Here is a 16,797-nt window from a genome sequence, read left to right as displayed (position 1 = left end):
GTGAGACTGGTGTTAAACTGCCCACCTGCGTTTCCTCACAACTAGCCAGTCCTGATTTTTACTAGGAACACAATAAAAAAATATGAATAATAATAATAATGATGATGATAACACCTATTCTACTATCACTATCACTTAATATTAATAATAATAATAACAACAACAATAATCACTGCAAGTAGAACAATGCACAGAAAAGAAAATGTTAAATGCTTGCTACTATCAGTACTACTAATAATAACAATTCCAATAACTAATAATATTATTATTAATCATTTAGTAATGCTAACAATAATATTCCTCATACATTATTCCTACAAATAATAATAATCATCATCATTGCATGAGCAAGCGAGGTAAAGAAAATAACAAGGAAACTACTCTGTTTTACTATTTTATTTAATAACTACTACTAATTATAAAACATTTTATTATTACTTTTATTATGATTATTAAGAAGAAGAAGACCCATAAGGCAAATATAAGAAGAGGAGAGTACTATATTACTATCACTAGAGCTATCATTGATAAAAGCCAATAACACTACAATACTACTACTAATTATTATTATTATTATTATTATTAATAATAATAATAAATCATCATCATCATCATAAAGAAAATGACTAGGCTACTAGACTACTTTTTTACTACTTTCTGGATGTAATAACTACTAATTAAATGATCTAACTAAAAGTATTGTTATTTTTGTTATAGTATTATTACTATTATTATTATTATTATTATTAAGAAGAAGAAGAACAATAAGGAAAATAAAATATGAGGAAACTATATTACTACTAGAGCTATTCATGATAATAGCAAGTAACACTACAATACTACTATTATTATAACTACTACTACTAATACAAGAACAACAGCAAGGTAATGGATAGAAGAACAATATGAACCTATAATTATGATCATAATAAAAGCTAATAAATAATAATAATAATAATAATTCTGTGAGTGTAAATAAGTCTCATCCTCCACAGAGACACACTTCTGAGCACAGTTACTGTTACTCCTCTGTTTAACACACTGGAAACAAACACACACACTGATCAACCAGCCCTGCAGAAGGTGTGTTTACTTACTCACACCTCAGACCCGCACAAACAGGGGTGCCCAAACTTTTGCACGCGCCCGTGTCCACACAGCTACAGCAGTGGTAAAAGCAGGTGTTTGGGGTGAGGGTAGAGCTCCACCAGAGGGGAACACACTTCACCTGACCTTACAGAACCACCAACACCCCGAACACACACTTCTGCACACTCACACACAGCAGGCAGGCCTCACTAACTTTACACACACTCTCACACACTCCGTCGGTAAGAGGAACACACACTCACCTCGGAGACAAACAGCTGCGAGACACCAGAGCTGCGTGCGTGTGAGCGTGTCCGTGCGCGCGCGTGCGCGTAAAAAGCGAAACCGAGCCCAACAGGGGGCGGAGTCACGTGATCGTGGGCGGGACGATTCACTCCACTGATTCGATTCTTTTTGTTTTTTGCATCGTTCAGTGATTCGACTCGCCAGCCAGACGGTACCGTGCAGAAAGGCACTGCCGGGCTGCAGGTTTACTGGCTTTAGGTCTTTTATTTATTTCCCAGTTAAAAGCCCAGGCGGGGCCGGGATGGGCAGCCCAACTGGGAACCAGAGCGGGTTCCGTGGTGGCCCCTCTTTCGGCTGCCCACCAGGGTCAGTGATGGGACCAGAAGGGGTTAGACATGGACCCCATCTGGGTTGCACACTGCACATGGGGTCTAGATGGGATCCATGAGAGATTAAGGTGGGCTGTATTGAGGGGGTCTGTTTGGGGCCTGTTGTGCACCACGTCTTTCTTCACTACACACTGCACACTCAACACTAGTTACACTCAGACCTCCCACACGTTTCACTTTGACTCAGTTAAGTGAAATGAAACTGTTGACAGCAATAATATCACACACACACACACACACACTGCTCAACCCCCTGCTGCCTATAGTGATGCAGATGCTTAAACAGGCTTTAATGAAGACGCCATGTTCCCTACAGCAAGTACAGACCCCATCCCAGACTGACACCGGACTGCGCTTCCACTCACTGGCCACTTTAATAGAAACCCCTACAATGTGTTTCCACTCACTGGCCACTTTAATAGAAACCCCTACAATGTGTTTCTACTCACTGGCCACTTTAATAGAAACACCTACCTTGTGTTTCCACTCACTGGCCACTTTAATAGAAACCCCTACAATGTGTTTCCACTCACTGGCCACTTTAATAGAAACCCCTACAATGTGTTTCTACTCACTGGCCACTTTAATAGAAACACCTACCTTGTGTTTCCACTCTCTGGCCACTTTATTAGAAACCCCTACAATGTGTTTCCACTCACTGGCCACTTTATTAGAAACCCCTACAATGTGTTTCCACTCACTGGCCACTTTAATAGAAACCCCTACAATGTGTTTCCACTCACTGGCCACTTTAATAGAAACCCCTACAATGTGTTTCCACTCACTGGCCACTTTAATAGAAACCCCTACAATGTGTTTCTACTCACTGGCCACTTTATTAGAACCTCCTACCTTGTGCTTCTACTCACTGGCCAATTTATTAGAACCTCCTACCTTGTGCTTCTACTCACTGGCCAATTTATTAGAAACATCTACCTTAGGCTTCCACTCATTGGCCACTTTATTAGAAACACCTATGTGCTTCTACTTACTGGCCACTTAGAAACATCTACCTAGTATGTTCCATCACTGGCCAATGTATTAGAAACACCTACACTGTGCTTACGCTCACTAAACTCAGAGCATGGAAATCAGAATGTGATTGGTCAATTCCTCTGTCAGTTAAAGTTAGTTAGCAGGCGGGTCGCAAACACTGCAGTGTAGCTCCACTCCCAGTGGGTCCATATCCCCTTCATCGTTCATCATCATCATCATCATCATCATCATCATCATCGCAGCCATTTGGGAAAAAAATTATTAGACTGAGTGATTTCCTCTGTGACGTTTTCTTCCTCTGACCTCAGTGTGGGCCGTTCTGTCCCCCCGATTAGACTCCATGTTCTTGTGTGGTGAAAACAGGCCACCTGTCTGTTTACCTGCGCAGAAAGCATCATGACTCACCCAAACAGAAAGCACTGTTTCCATTTCACTCAACTCAGAACCGCATACGGAGGCTAGGGGAACATTCAGAGCATGAACGCATTCTTGGACAGGCTGTTCTTGATAACGAGGGCTGTTTTAAACGCTCCACTGATCGACAGATCCGAGACCTGATATCAGACCATCTTCTTCATCTTCTGATGCATCTTGATAGACACGACATGGCCAAAGTTCACACTGGTCCCAATTCCTGAAACACCTCCCTTGTGCTTCCACTCACTGGCCACTTTATTAGAAACACACATCTTGTGCTTCCACTCACTGGCCACTTTATCGGAAACACATCCTTTGTGCTTACACTTACTGGCCACTGGTTCTTCTATGGCATCACTCAAATATGGTCACTGCTAGGTTGAGAGTGGATCCACCACCCAAAAATATCCAGCCTATAGTGGCTCTGTGGTCAGGAACTGACCAATGATGAAGGACTAGAGGAAGGTCTACACAAACTGAGCATCAGCAGATGAGCTCTGCTGGAATGAGGCAGTATGGTGTTCTTCAGCATCTCTGATACTCTGCTCTTTCCCCGTTCAGCTTCAGTAAGGGACAGATGAAAAGTCCTGATCTGCTCCACTGATGCTCTGCTTCTGGCAGGAATGTAGACTGCAGAATTCGGCTGCAATATTGACGAAAGCAGGGTACACCAAGCAGGTCTGAGCAGGGTTCAAGGCGGGCACGGCTAATACTGACCATAACAGAGCTGCCTCCCCCTTTCAGCTGGGAACATTCTGTGTTAGCGGACCGAGGGCTTCTCAGAAATGTGTAATTATACAGGCCGCAGCCGTCATCTGAAGGAATACTCTGATAGAAAATTAGATTAACCTTATTGATCACCGACCCCAGATGCAGCCAAGCAGCCGGGACATGCCTGCTATCTGCTCCTTTAGTTTACTATGGGAGGCTAGGCTAAAGCAAGTCACCCTGTTTTCTACAGCACATCACGGCGGGTTGAGAGAAGTTTAGGGGTACATGCATTAGAGCTTTTATGGTAAATACAGTCATTTCGCAAGCAAGCTTGACACCTGAAAACTTTAGGCTGTAAACCACTGAATTTGCATGATGTTGTGGGGACTCTAGTGGTTTAGGAGCGTTGCTATGGTTACTGTATTCTTGGCTGATCGACTGAATCTGAGGTCAGTGATCAATCTTATCAAACTATTCCTTTCCAGTAATCAAGAGAAAAGCAAATGGGTTCAAACTGAGCCATTTAACCTTGAAAGAGGAGAAAAATGAAGAGAAAAGAAGAGAAGAGAAGAGAAGAGAAGAGAGGAGAAGAGAAGAGAAGAGAGGAGAAGAGAGGAGAAGAGGGGAGAGGAGAAGAGAAGAGAAGACAGGAGAAGAGGGGAGAGGAAAAGAGAGGAGAAGAGAGGAGAGGAGAAGAGAGGAGAAGAGGGGAGAGGAAAAGACAGGAGAAGAGGGGAGAAGAGGGGAGAGGAGAAGAGAGGAGAAGACAGGAGAAGAGGGGAGAGGAGAAGAGAGGAGAAGACAGGAGAAGAGGGGAGAGGAGAAGACAGGAGAAGAGGGGAGAGGAAAAGAGAGGAGAAGACAGGAGAAGAGGGGAGAGGAGAAGAGAGGAGAAGAGGGGAGAGGAGAAGAGAGGAGAAGAGGGGAGAAGAGGGGAGAGGAGAGGAGAAGACAGGAGAAGAGGGGAGAGGAGAAGAGGGGAGAGGAGAAGACAGGAGAAGAGGGGAGAGGAGAAGAGAGGAGAAGAGAGGAGAAGACAGGAGAAGAGGGGAGAGGAGAAGAGACGAGAAGAGAGGAGAAGAGGGGAGAAGAGGGGAGAGGAGAGGAGAAGACAGGAGAAGAGGGGAGAGGAGAAGACAGGAGAAGAGAGGAGAAGAGGGGAGAGGAGAAGAGGGGAGAAGAGAAGACAGGAGAGGAGAAGAGAAGAGAGGAGAAGACAGGAGAGGAGAAGAGGGGAGAAGAGGGGAGAGGAGAGGAGAAGACAGGAGAAGAGGGGAGAGGAGAAGAGAGGAGAAGAGAGGAGAAGACAGGAGAAGAGGGGAGAGGAGAAGAGACGAGAAGAGAGGAGAAGAGGGGAGAAGAGGGGAGAGGAGAGGAGAAGACAGGAGAAGAGGGGAGAGGAGAAGAGACGAGAAGAGAGGAGAAGAGGGGAGAAGAGGGGAGAGGAGAAGAGGGGAGAGGAGAAGAGAGGAGAAGAGGGGAGAGGAGAAGAGGGGAGAAGAGAAGACAGGAGAGGAGAAGAGAAGAGAGGAGAAGACAGGAGAGGAGAAGAGGGGAGAAGAGGGGAGAAGAGAAGAGAGGAGAAGACAGGAGAAGAGGGGAGAGGAGAAGAGAGTCTCCTCTCTCCTCTTACCCTCTCCTCCTGTCTCCTCTCTCCTCTTACCCTGTCCTCCTGTCTCCTCTCTCCTCTTATCCTCTCCTCCTGTCTCCTCTTACCCTCTCCTCCTGTCTCCTGTCTCCTCTTACCCTCTCTTCCCGTCTTCTCTGTTCTCTCTCCTCTTCTCCTCTCCTCTCCCCTCTTCTCCTCTCTTCTCCTCTCCCCTCTTCTCCTCTCTTCTCCTGTCTCCTCTCTCCTCTTACCCTCTCCTCCTGTCTCCTGTCTCCTCTTACCCTCTCCTCCCGTCTTCTCTCTTCTCTCTCCTCTTATCCTCTCCTCCCCTATCCTCACATCTCCTCTTCTCCTCATTCACAGGCAGGTTCACAGGCTCTCTAAACGTTAATGGCACATGTAAATGTGGGAAGCAGTAAAGCACAGCAGCTGTCTCTGTTTATAAAGGAGGAAATGTATAACGATGCCCAGATTGGCTCTTAACCCCTGGCTCCTAAATCCGGCAGTGCAGTTCATCAATCTGACCCATCATTACAGAAATGACGTTTATGGCCTGTGCAAGTGAATTGCTCTGCAGGTAGAATCCAGCCCTTTCTTTATAAACCCCCAGTGTTCCTCTGAACAAGCCATTCTCTGCTTTTTCTGTTCCTACTGTGTGCAGCGTCCCACAAAAGGAGGATGGCGTCGCCATGGCAACATAAAGGTTATTTACCTGGGCTGAGTTCACATGACTGTTATGAAGGACTCAAATGGATCATCTGAGCTCTGAGGCTGGAATAGAAGGAGGAGATGATGGAGTGAGTGAGTGAGTGAAGGTAGAACAGAAGGAGGAGATGATGGAGGGAGTGAAGGTAGAACAGAAGGAGGAGATGATGGAGGGAGGGAGGGAGTGAAGGTAGAACAGAAGGAGGAGATGATGGAGGGAGTGAAGGTAGAACAGAAGGAGGAGATGATGGAGGGAGGGAGGGAGTGAAGGTAGAACAGAAGGAGGAGATGATGGAGGGAGGGAGTGAAGGTAGAACAGAAGGAGGAGATGATGGAGGGAGGGAGTGAAGGTAGAACAGAAGGAGGAGATGATGGAGGGAGTGAAGGTGTGAAAATATATCATTTCATTGTATAAATAATTAAATCATGAAATCATGTTTAAAATCCTTTTTTTTTACTTTTTTTCACAGCATCTCTGGTGATAGCATTGTCTACTGAAGGTCACTGCTTGCCATGTTGTATGGTTAACTAGTGCTTGTATTTATTCTGTGGTCAGTCTTCTCAGCAGGGCGGTCAGTGAGGGGGTGTTGGGGGGGGTGAGGGGGGTGTTGGGGGTTGTTTGGGAAAGTTTGGAACAGAAGTGAAAATGTTTCTTTATCTGAAGACTCCTGAATGTAATTTATAATGTTTACTGCCTGGGAGCAGGGAACACAGTGTAATAGGGAGGACAGTGTGAGTGTGTGTGTGTGTATGTGTGTGTGTGTGTGTGTGTGTGTGTGTGTAAACTATGCACTTTACCAATATGACTTAAATTCCTCACTAAAAATAACAGTCGGTCACTGATTCTCTCTCTCTCTCTCTCTCTCTCTCTCTCTCACACACACACACACATCGTTTTTTCTCATATGGCGCTTTTTCTCTCACCGCGGCTCAGGGGGTATTGTCTTGATCTGCCTCTGTACTCCACAGCCTTAAGACAACACAAACAGGATGCTCGGGTTACAGCCTGAACTTTAGACTTTAAGGAGCGTCCCAGTACTGGAACAAGCTCTGAGATCAGGCTGAACATGTATCTGCGTGTCAGCAAGAGCAAAATACTGTCCAGCACACTGTAACCTGGCCGTCGTGTTTACTGGTTTGCATTGCGGCCTGTTCAGTGGACATCATCAACAAAGCCAGTCCTGCCTCTAATTATGCACCATATTATTGCACCTGGGCTCCCCTACAGTTAGGAAGTGGAATTTGTGCTCAGAGCCACCCCTCAGAAAGGACACACTTCCCCTGCATTTCTGGACAAGCTGAGAGATAAAGAAGCGTCACTGAAAGCTGCACTGATGGAGCTAGTAGCCGCTTGGGCTCGGAGTAAAAACTCATCCCGCTTAGAGAACTGCACTTTCGCCATTGCTAACAAAGATGTGTTAGGTGCCACAGGTAACCACAAACACCTGTTAAGTCCTACAACTTAAAAACAACGGTGCCTTAAAATGAGGGAGTGGGAGGGTTTATAAAACGTGCTGTAATGCCAGCATGGTAAACCTACTATGGCCCAAACTCAAATCTCGAATCCCAGGTCATGCTGCTTCGCCATCAGCAGCCAGAGCCAGATAGAGCGCAATTGGCCATGCTCTTTCTCGGGGTGGGTTGATGGCTCCCTATCCCCTCATCACTCCTGTTGTGATGTTGGCTGATGTATCAGAGCTGGGGATCCTGCACTTTCCTATCGGAGGAGGCATGTGCCGTCCCTACCCTCTTAGTACTGGGAGTATTGAAAAGGATAGGGGAACTGGAAACTGGAAAGAAAATGGGTCTTTCTCCCAAACATCATGGAAGGCACTGTAAACCTTAACATTGCTGATATTGATCCAGACAGTTCACTCGCTTTCCTTTCAGCAAATTCCATTGGTTATCTCTTCGCTAATTAACAGATAAATCTCTTAATTCCACCAGGCCGCTGTTACACTGCTACATATTCATAAAACCACCAGCATTTACTCTGGAAAACAAGGGAGGGGCTAGTTGTAGCTTGACGCTAGCATTAGCCCGTGAAGCGGCAGACAAGGGTGCTTTCTCCGAAGCTGGCTTGCTTTTCAGACAGGAACAGAGTGAGAGAGAGAGTGAAAGTGAGCAAGAGTGTCTTTTCCCTCTATTCATCTTCTCCTGGATCAGGTTTGACACTCTAATGCACCAAATTGCCTTATTTTTTGCTCCTCCCTATACGCCCCTCCATTCAGAGCCAAACCACTCCATCAGGGCTGTGCTATCAGTGACAAAAAGCTCAGTGGAAAGGTTAATACAAGCCAGCGAAATGCTACGGGCCATCCAGACTTACGACAGTGTTCTTTTGTTGTTCTCCCTCTTCTTTCTCTCCGCTGTTCTTGGAAAAGCTCTCCACAGGCATGTTGCGTGGACTGAAATCATAAATTGTGCAGCTGAGATGGAAGAGGGGGGGGGGGATCCCGGTCTGGGGAAATTTGATATCTTGAGATCTTTTACTCCTTTGACAATTCTTTTCCAAGTTCCCAATGTCCCAATGTTTCCCCCACCCATTGGTTTGTAAGCATCCTGGTAGCGTAAGAAGCGTAAGAAGACCTCTCTTAATTCAGTGATGGTATGGTTGCCTGCTGAATGCTTGGATGAATCCACAATCGTCCCGAACTAGTGTTGTCCCTCTGTTGCTCTGACAGCAACACTATGTAGCATTTGTACTTTAAAATAGCAGCTTCAGAATCCTTGCTGTTGCACGTTGATGCTCCACGGCCTGTAATAGGGAGAACAGCGCTGCTATCACAGCTAATTCAGGCACTGATATTTACTGCACTACTCTCCTGCATCAGTCCACATACTTCTTTACCTTTTAGGGACGGTTCTGGCTCTCTCAGCTTGTCCAGAATTGCATGCATAAAGCGTGTGCTCAAAAATACTTTGAAATACAGGGCAGCCAATCAGGACAGACCGAATAAAGGGGGCATGTTCCAGCGGGAGCGTGACGTCAGTGTGTACCCTTTATATACTTTTAATACATTTTTCATTTTAGACCCTATTAATATTTCATTAATATGCATCAGCTTATCAACAACATGTCATTTCTGACTGGCTGTTACTGAGGTCACATAAAAAAATACTGCAATGACCAGCATGGTGATCTCGGAATCGTGAATCCCACTGAATTGAGCGGTATTTGGCTTGTGATAATTCGCCTACAGAACCCTGGTGTGAAGCCGGCTCATAAATACAGTGCTGGCATGAAAGTTCTATGAATCTGGCCAACAGTGTTTGCATCAAAAAGAGTTCCTTTATTGAAGATCTTCCATTTGACCCTTGTCTTCTGTGCTATTTTCATGTTTTCCCTAGAAAACCTTTTACTCTCTGCCAGTGTTTTTCCGAGGTCCATCCCATTAGAGCTCTGTTGCAATTTAGAGAGGACCCAATTAAGCCGAGCCCTGGCGCAAGTCATGTAAACAAATGTCTTCACCATAGAAGTCATAAAGGCGAGTTCCTCGCCGCTCAAATAGAGGAACACACTCAAGGCACAATTATCCAGGGCACAAACAACCCAGATTACTCAATTTCTACGCAGAGATTTTCCCCAAAGTCCACCCGCAGTGTACGCATGTGTGTGTTATTTTATTTGTCTGTTTATTTACTTAATACTTATTAGGCGAATTAATTTGAGTCTTTGACATCACACAAGCAGACGCAGCAGCACACCGTTGATTTGTTCCATCCAAACATGTTTCGGCACAGTCATTATTCATCCCAGAGAGACCGTCAGAGTGCAGGTAGGCCAGCACTGTAATCATCCTGATTGGGCCTGAGTGCTCAACAGCACTGAAGCTTTCATGCCTTTTGAATGTCTGATGTCACTGCCTTATTAAAACACCCATGACTCATCAAAAAGTACATCAAAAGGATAGTACGCTATATGGAGAAAAATAAGTTGCATTAACTATATAATAAAGTAGCTGAATGCATTCATTAGAAGGGGTGTCCACAAACATTTGGACATAGTGTATCACAAGCTCCACTCTACTACTTAACACATAACACTCATCACCTAACGGTCCACATTGACCTCAGTTGACTTTAGTGAACAGCGGTGATGCCACAGCCATCCGTAACCGCTCTCTCTGAGTGGCTAGAAGAACCACCACTCAGAACAATGCTGGCCATCACAGGTGTCTGTTAACCGTCTGTTGCCGAATTAGCAATTTGCGTTCTCCTCCGAGCATATTAAGTCGTCCAGTGATGACGTCTGGGACAGTGTAGTGGGTAACAACACTGTATTTCCCGTAGTAGACTAGGGTTCAATTCCTTGGCCAGGCAAGCGAACCATGCTACACCAATAAGAGTCCTTAGGGGCAGTGGTGTTTAGTGGCTGAGTGGTTAAAGCACTTGGTTATCTATCACAGGGTTGTGGGTTTAAATCCCCAATGTCCACTAAGCTGCCACTGTTAGGCCCTTAAGCCTCTCTGCCCTAGAGGAGCTCCAGTCTTGATGGTGGCCAGAAGAAAGTGAGTGTTTTTAATAATAAACTTTTTCTCTTTATCTTTAGTCCTACTGTGATTAAAGCCTCTGTTAAATAAGATCATTTTGTTCTAATTGCAGTCATTTCTGACTGTTTCGCTTCAGATTTAATAACTCACACACAAACACGCCATAAGCTCCTGAGATACTGACGGGAGAACCTCATTATTATAAAGCTGTTTGTGCTTCTAAAACAAAGAGAGAATATTACAAATGATGTCTTTTCTATTTTTTTTTTGGTTCAACCTGTTCTCCTTCTGTCAAAATATGGTAATAATCACAAATTATAGGCGGCTACACGATCAGACACACCAGCTCATCCTCCTCCTTGACTTCAACTTGACGACTTTTGATCCACTTAAAGAGGAAGTCCAGCGAATTCCCTCATAATTAAAGGGTTAACATGTAAACAAAGGTGGTCAAAGGAGGTCGGAGTGAAACGCTCATTCCTAGAGGAGCTTACCCAGTCAGGACAGTTCACAGTGGTGCTGAATGGAACCTACGTCCTACAGGTGACATCCCCCATAAATAAAACTAAGCCTACGTTTTATTTATGTGGGGTGTCACCAGAGGGGCTCCGTCGGAACCGGATATGTCTACCTCTATAAGCTCCCTCACAGAAAGTTGGTTATGGACATGGTTATGAACATGCTGCCTGATGCCTGAGACACTCTGAATTTTGTTTATTATACATATCAAAAAATGTGCATTTCCAGAATTAGATTAGAATATGATCAAAATCTTAAAAATAATAGTGTCTGCTTCTAGATTCTTCATTTGCGTACAGAAATGTCACAGACACACCCACATACCGCAAGCCATAAGATCTAAGACAACAGTAAAGTCGGCCGGTCAGTTCACCTAAAACTAACCATTTCCCACTGAACCCCTAATGAACCAGGAACTTCCCTTTAACTCTTTATAAAGGGATCTTTAAGGGTTCTTTAGCAAAGGCAATGGTTCTCTATAGAACGGCTCAACGGTTCTTTATACATCGTTAAATTCTTAAGTTCTTTATAAACAAGCCAAATTAGCTGTATATGGTTCTGAACAGCACCAAAAAGGGTTCCACTATTGGTCTCTATTCGCAGTCAAAGAAGATTTCTTTCAGTATTAAACAGAAACCCGTTTAATCAGCAATGATCCTAAAAGCCCGTCACTGAAGTCCAGACCTCATCAGTGTTTGACTTGTGTGAAAGCAGAGGAGGAGATATTTGATTGGGGTGACTGATTAATGGAAAATAACCAGGAAGAAAACGATCCTTCACATTTGTAGAACTTGTGAACGTAGTGGTCAGTGTTCAGTAAATTTCAGTAAGCACCTGAGACCAGCAGAGGGCAGTGCACCACAACAGTAAGCAGCAGAACACGACCCACTGATGGTTTTATTACTCAGAATGCATGTGCATTATAAGTATATATCCCTGCTTTCCAATGAAAACCATGTATCTCCATTTTTGCCCGTTTTTAGTTTTCACCCTGGTTTGAGAACTCAATAAAGATGCTGTATATGGTTGTGGAAGGGTTTGTGTACAGCACTTAAAAGGAGTTCCACTGTTTTTCCAGTGAACAGAAGGCTTTCTCCTGATGTTAAGTACAGTACTGAACACTGAGTACTGAACACTGTGATCATTGGTAAATAACACAGATTACTGCTCTGCTCTCCTACAGCAAACACACACACCTCTGCGCTCATCTGCTTGTGTACTGAGAACAGGGTCTTCATGGTGATGACGAATAGCATGGCATGATTCATTTATAATAACACACACACACACGCAAATACATTTTTAGAGATAAGAGGTTAATGGCCAACCCCGGGTCCTGTGCTGCCTCAGCCTACAGAATCAGAGCAGTACTTAAGGCTCTATAAATAATTCACACTGATACACACATAACGAGGATAATGGAGGTAACAGGACATAACAAGGATAATGGAGGTAACAGGACATAACGAGGATAATTGAGGTAACAGGACATAACAAGGATAATGGAGGTAACAGGACATAACGAGGATAATGGAGGTAACAGGAAATGACAAGGATAATGGAGGTAACAGGACATAACAAAGAATAGGGCAGACAGTGAAGATCTTGTGCAACTCCCAGCGCCCACCCAGGGTGAGAACCTTCCTTTAATGACTAATCAGACTCGATCACCCACAGCCTTCAGAAGCGAGCCCTGCAGAGGAGCAGTGCTAAACTGGAGCCTGTATCGCGCCGTCACACCACTTCCAACCTCGGCAGTCTGCTCTAGGCCGCTGTAGTGTTCAGGTGAACGGGGCGGCTTGTCAGAGGCACAAAGCCAGATATCGCTCATTGTTCCTCTCTCTCCACCCTGCCCTGAAGACCTGTGCTGCTTTCTGGCCGGGTCATGTGTCTGTGCGAAGGAGAACAGCTGTTCTAGGATCAGCTCTCCAATTTACGGCACATATCCTTACTGACCACCATGACGTGGAAGGGGTGGAAGATCTGATACTGGATCAGAGCTGTTCCTCTGACAGACCTGAAACACGTCACTGCCAGACTCCTCTGACAGGCCTGCTGGTCAGAATCGGCATTGCTGGTGAATCAGATTATAAACACTGTGGTCAACTTTGTTATGTACGATTGAGGGATGACCCAATACTAGAATATCGGTTCCTTATCCTAACAAAACAGCTGGATCGGGTATCAGATAATTAGGCTGATCTTTGGGGCCCATCCATGTACTATACCTGATATCTGCACCATCGGTATCCTAGGCTTTATAACTCAGAATCAGAGCAACCTACAGACCTCATACACATATCCTCACACACAGCAGGACATACCCTACCTAACCTGCCCTGCTGGAGAGTCGCACCTGTAATAGAGGACGGCCGAGAGCAAGGGGGAGGAAAGGGGGTAATGATGTCACAGCCACATCTGCTCTTCCATATGAGGAGAGCCGAGAAGGGAGGAGCTGCTCGCTTCTTTTTGGTCTCACAGACTTCGAATTTCAGAATAAAAGTCCTGACCCAGATGACACTGTGCTGAGGTCCAGCACAGTTATTCATTTTAGTGAGAAATAAACAGAAATTCAGTCCATTAATATCTGTGTTCATTTATTATATTTCTTTTTGAATAGTAAGTAAAGTAATGATTACGAATCCTGATGCCTTAAGCCTCTATAAGTATAGGCTTTGTTCATCTCAACAGTGGTATTGGATCGGGTATCGTCAGATTCGCAAGGTTTATGTGACGATAACGTATCAGAACAGAAAAACTCGGATCTATCAACTGCCAAAACAATAGAACTGCTCCTAAATTACCTGAAATGAAACGGTGCTACATTAACTTACATTAACTGGTAATTTCTGCATAATTACATAGTTAAGACATAAACAAAGTAGATTACCAGAACTTACCAGAACTGTGGTCCGTTCTTTACTTTACTTTAATACTAATATATTCACATATATAGTCAGTATTGACATCTGTCTGCATCATTCCTTATTCAGTGGCAACGGCACTGCCTTTCATCTCCGGTTGGTTTCGAATGAATATTTTTTACATTTATTCTATTTATTGTTGTTATTGTAATTATTCTATTGACTGTGCTGTATTGTGCAAATGCTACTGGCTGCTAAATTTCCTTCCCGATAACTATAGTATCTATCAATCTATCTAAAGAGTTTAAAGCCTTCACAGACAGGTAATTTCATCAGATCAAGCTGAATCCGCTGCCTGACGCATTAGACAGTGATTTATGACTTGGTTATGGTGTTCTGAAGATTTTGGGCTGTAACTTGTAGGGTGCTGCGTGGCAAAATAGCCCCTAAAGTACTTCCTGTTTCAGATCTGCCATGAGTTTGTCATCAACATTACAAAAAGCACTCAGAAAACTCATGTAGGTTCACTGGTGGGACCACATGGCTCCTATCACCACCACCAATCCACTGACGGGTCACTAATGGGTCCAAAACACTGTAAAATAAGTCCTGCTTTCCTTCAACCTGTCGGTGATTCCTTAAACCACTGCAGTGTATTTGGTCGGCCCACCTTTTCCAGAAGACAGCAGATGTCAATACAAGACACTTTGAGCAGCACTTTTATGGTTAATTGGGTAAAATGTAAGAATGAAGAGCTTAGGATCTTGGGATCTTTCTGCCAAGCATCGCCACATACAGTGTTCCAGCGTACCTTTATCTTCACCACACCTAGTTCACATGTCTGAGACATCCATGTTCTACTTATTGAGCTTTTCTGGTGTGATGTAAACTCTCCGAAGCCGAACACACTTTTGCCACTTGGGTTAGAGCTGATCTCCTTTTTGTTTACTGACTGAATTTTGAAAAATTTGTGGAATTGCCCTTTACGAACGTTTCTGCGTTCTTCAGCAGTGATGATACACAACAGGACAAACCCTAAACACAGCAGCTCTACTGCTGAATCACATAGTTTGACTCAGACTAATGGACTGAACGTGTGTTTAAAGGCCATCTGTCTTCCTCTTATTTTATTAATCCTGAGAAAAAAGGGGAAAAAACGAACTAACCGTAAATCTCTTTGAACTCTGTCGTGGTGGTGATGCAAGGCCTTCCCTGTCCAGCAGGGGGCGCTGTTGTAGTTGCTGTTGACCAGCTCTCCTGAAGATCCTCCACTGTTTCTCACTCCGCGGTGAGAGAGAAAGGCACTGCTCTGGGACCTAACAGATTATTATGGGGTGTGAAACACACAGACATACACATGGTCACAACAGGGGATAACCACACACAGACACACTGGCCTTTCCGTAAGTACAGTTCCCACCGAAATAATGCCTGTTTACATTACACTGACTAAGAGTGACTAAGGTTCACTTACTTACTTAGCTAACACACACACACACTCACACACACACATATGCCCATATACAGCCACTCACAGCTTGCTCCATAATAAACGCTGATGTGATGCTAGTCTGTACAGTAAACGATAATAATTATTATTTTTTTATTTTAATAGTTTTATTATGAATAAATGTCATAAATAAAGGTTTATTTATAGTCTTAAACAAGCTGTTTTTGGTAAATGTATTTATTTATTTATTTTCCGAATAAACATTTTCTTAAAGTGGCATTCCGGTAGAATGTACATAGCCGTGCTGGGCTGGGGTATGATGGTACACAGTAATGTGAGAGTAGGCTGGCGCACGCGCTCGTTGCACAAGGACCATAAGCTGCAAACCTACAGAAAATTCCAGTCATTGAGTGAAACGCAGCCTAAAGGCCTATTTTACAACCCTGTTATTTTACCTCAGATTGAAACAGGCTGTTTTTTATTGTGAGCTTGTGAATAGGCTGATCAGGTCTGCTCTGATTGGCTGGTTGACAGTGAGGGACCTCGATGACTCACACAGGAGCCACATAGCATAGCTTTTCGGTTTCTAGGACTGTAACGAGAACATTGTACTTTCAGTTTGGCTAAGGTTAGCTTTTAGTCTAGCATGTGTACCTGCTTATGACGCCTCCTCCTACTCAGTTTAGGCAAAGCCACAGTCTAAAGGCCTGGTTTCAGCGATTGTGGCGAAGTGGCTTTTGCATTTTGCAATATCTGCCCCCAAAGCAAAGTAATTCCTCTCGCATCTGAAGGTACATCATCAGAAGGGGGCTGTGATAGCCTTTACACCAAAAAAAAAATCTGCTCTAGACTGTGGCACTGCTGCACGAGGCATATAATATATGCCTATAAGCACTACAAGGACAAAAGTATTGGGACACCTGCTTATTCACCGTTTCTTCTGAAATCAAGGGTATTAAGAAGAGCTGATCCTGCTTTTGTTGGAGTAACTGTCTCTACTGTCTAGAGAAGAAGACTTTCTACTAGATTTTGGAGGAGCATTGTTGTGAGGGTGTAATTTACTGCGTTCAGCGACAAAAGCATTAGTAAGGTCAGGATGTTGGATGATGATCCCCACCATGATCATCATCATCCTCAACTCCCTAACTCATCCCAAAAGTACTGGATGGAGCTCCACCCTCATCCTAGAGAACACAGTTCTTCCACTGCTCCACAGCTCAATGCTGGGGGGCTTTATACCCCTCTAGCCCACGCCTGGCATAAGGCAGCATGATGCCAATAGGGTCATGTTGATCTGCTCCAGAGAGTC

General features: G+C 44.3%; 1 protein-coding gene across 3 annotated transcripts in view; it reads right to left on the bottom strand.

The window, feature by feature from the left end:
• The window catches only part of esr2b (estrogen receptor 2b), a 43,902-nt gene extending 42,504 nt beyond the window's left edge, over positions 1 to 1,398 (bottom strand). For all 3 annotated transcript variants that reach the window (XM_072677322.1, XM_072677325.1, XM_072677324.1), the window contains exon 1: positions 1,353 to 1,398. The gene's annotated coding sequence lies outside the window, so the exon portion shown is untranslated. The remainder of the gene's footprint in view (positions 1 to 1,352) is intronic.
• Positions 1,399 to 16,797: the final 15,399 nt, after the last annotated feature.

The sequence above is a fragment of the Salminus brasiliensis genome, chromosome 4, assembly GCF_030463535.1.
Source record: "Salminus brasiliensis chromosome 4, fSalBra1.hap2, whole genome shotgun sequence".
In the NCBI taxonomy this organism is placed as follows: domain Eukaryota; kingdom Metazoa; phylum Chordata; class Actinopteri; order Characiformes; family Bryconidae; genus Salminus; species Salminus brasiliensis.
This window is presented reverse-complemented; position numbering and strand designations above follow the sequence as displayed.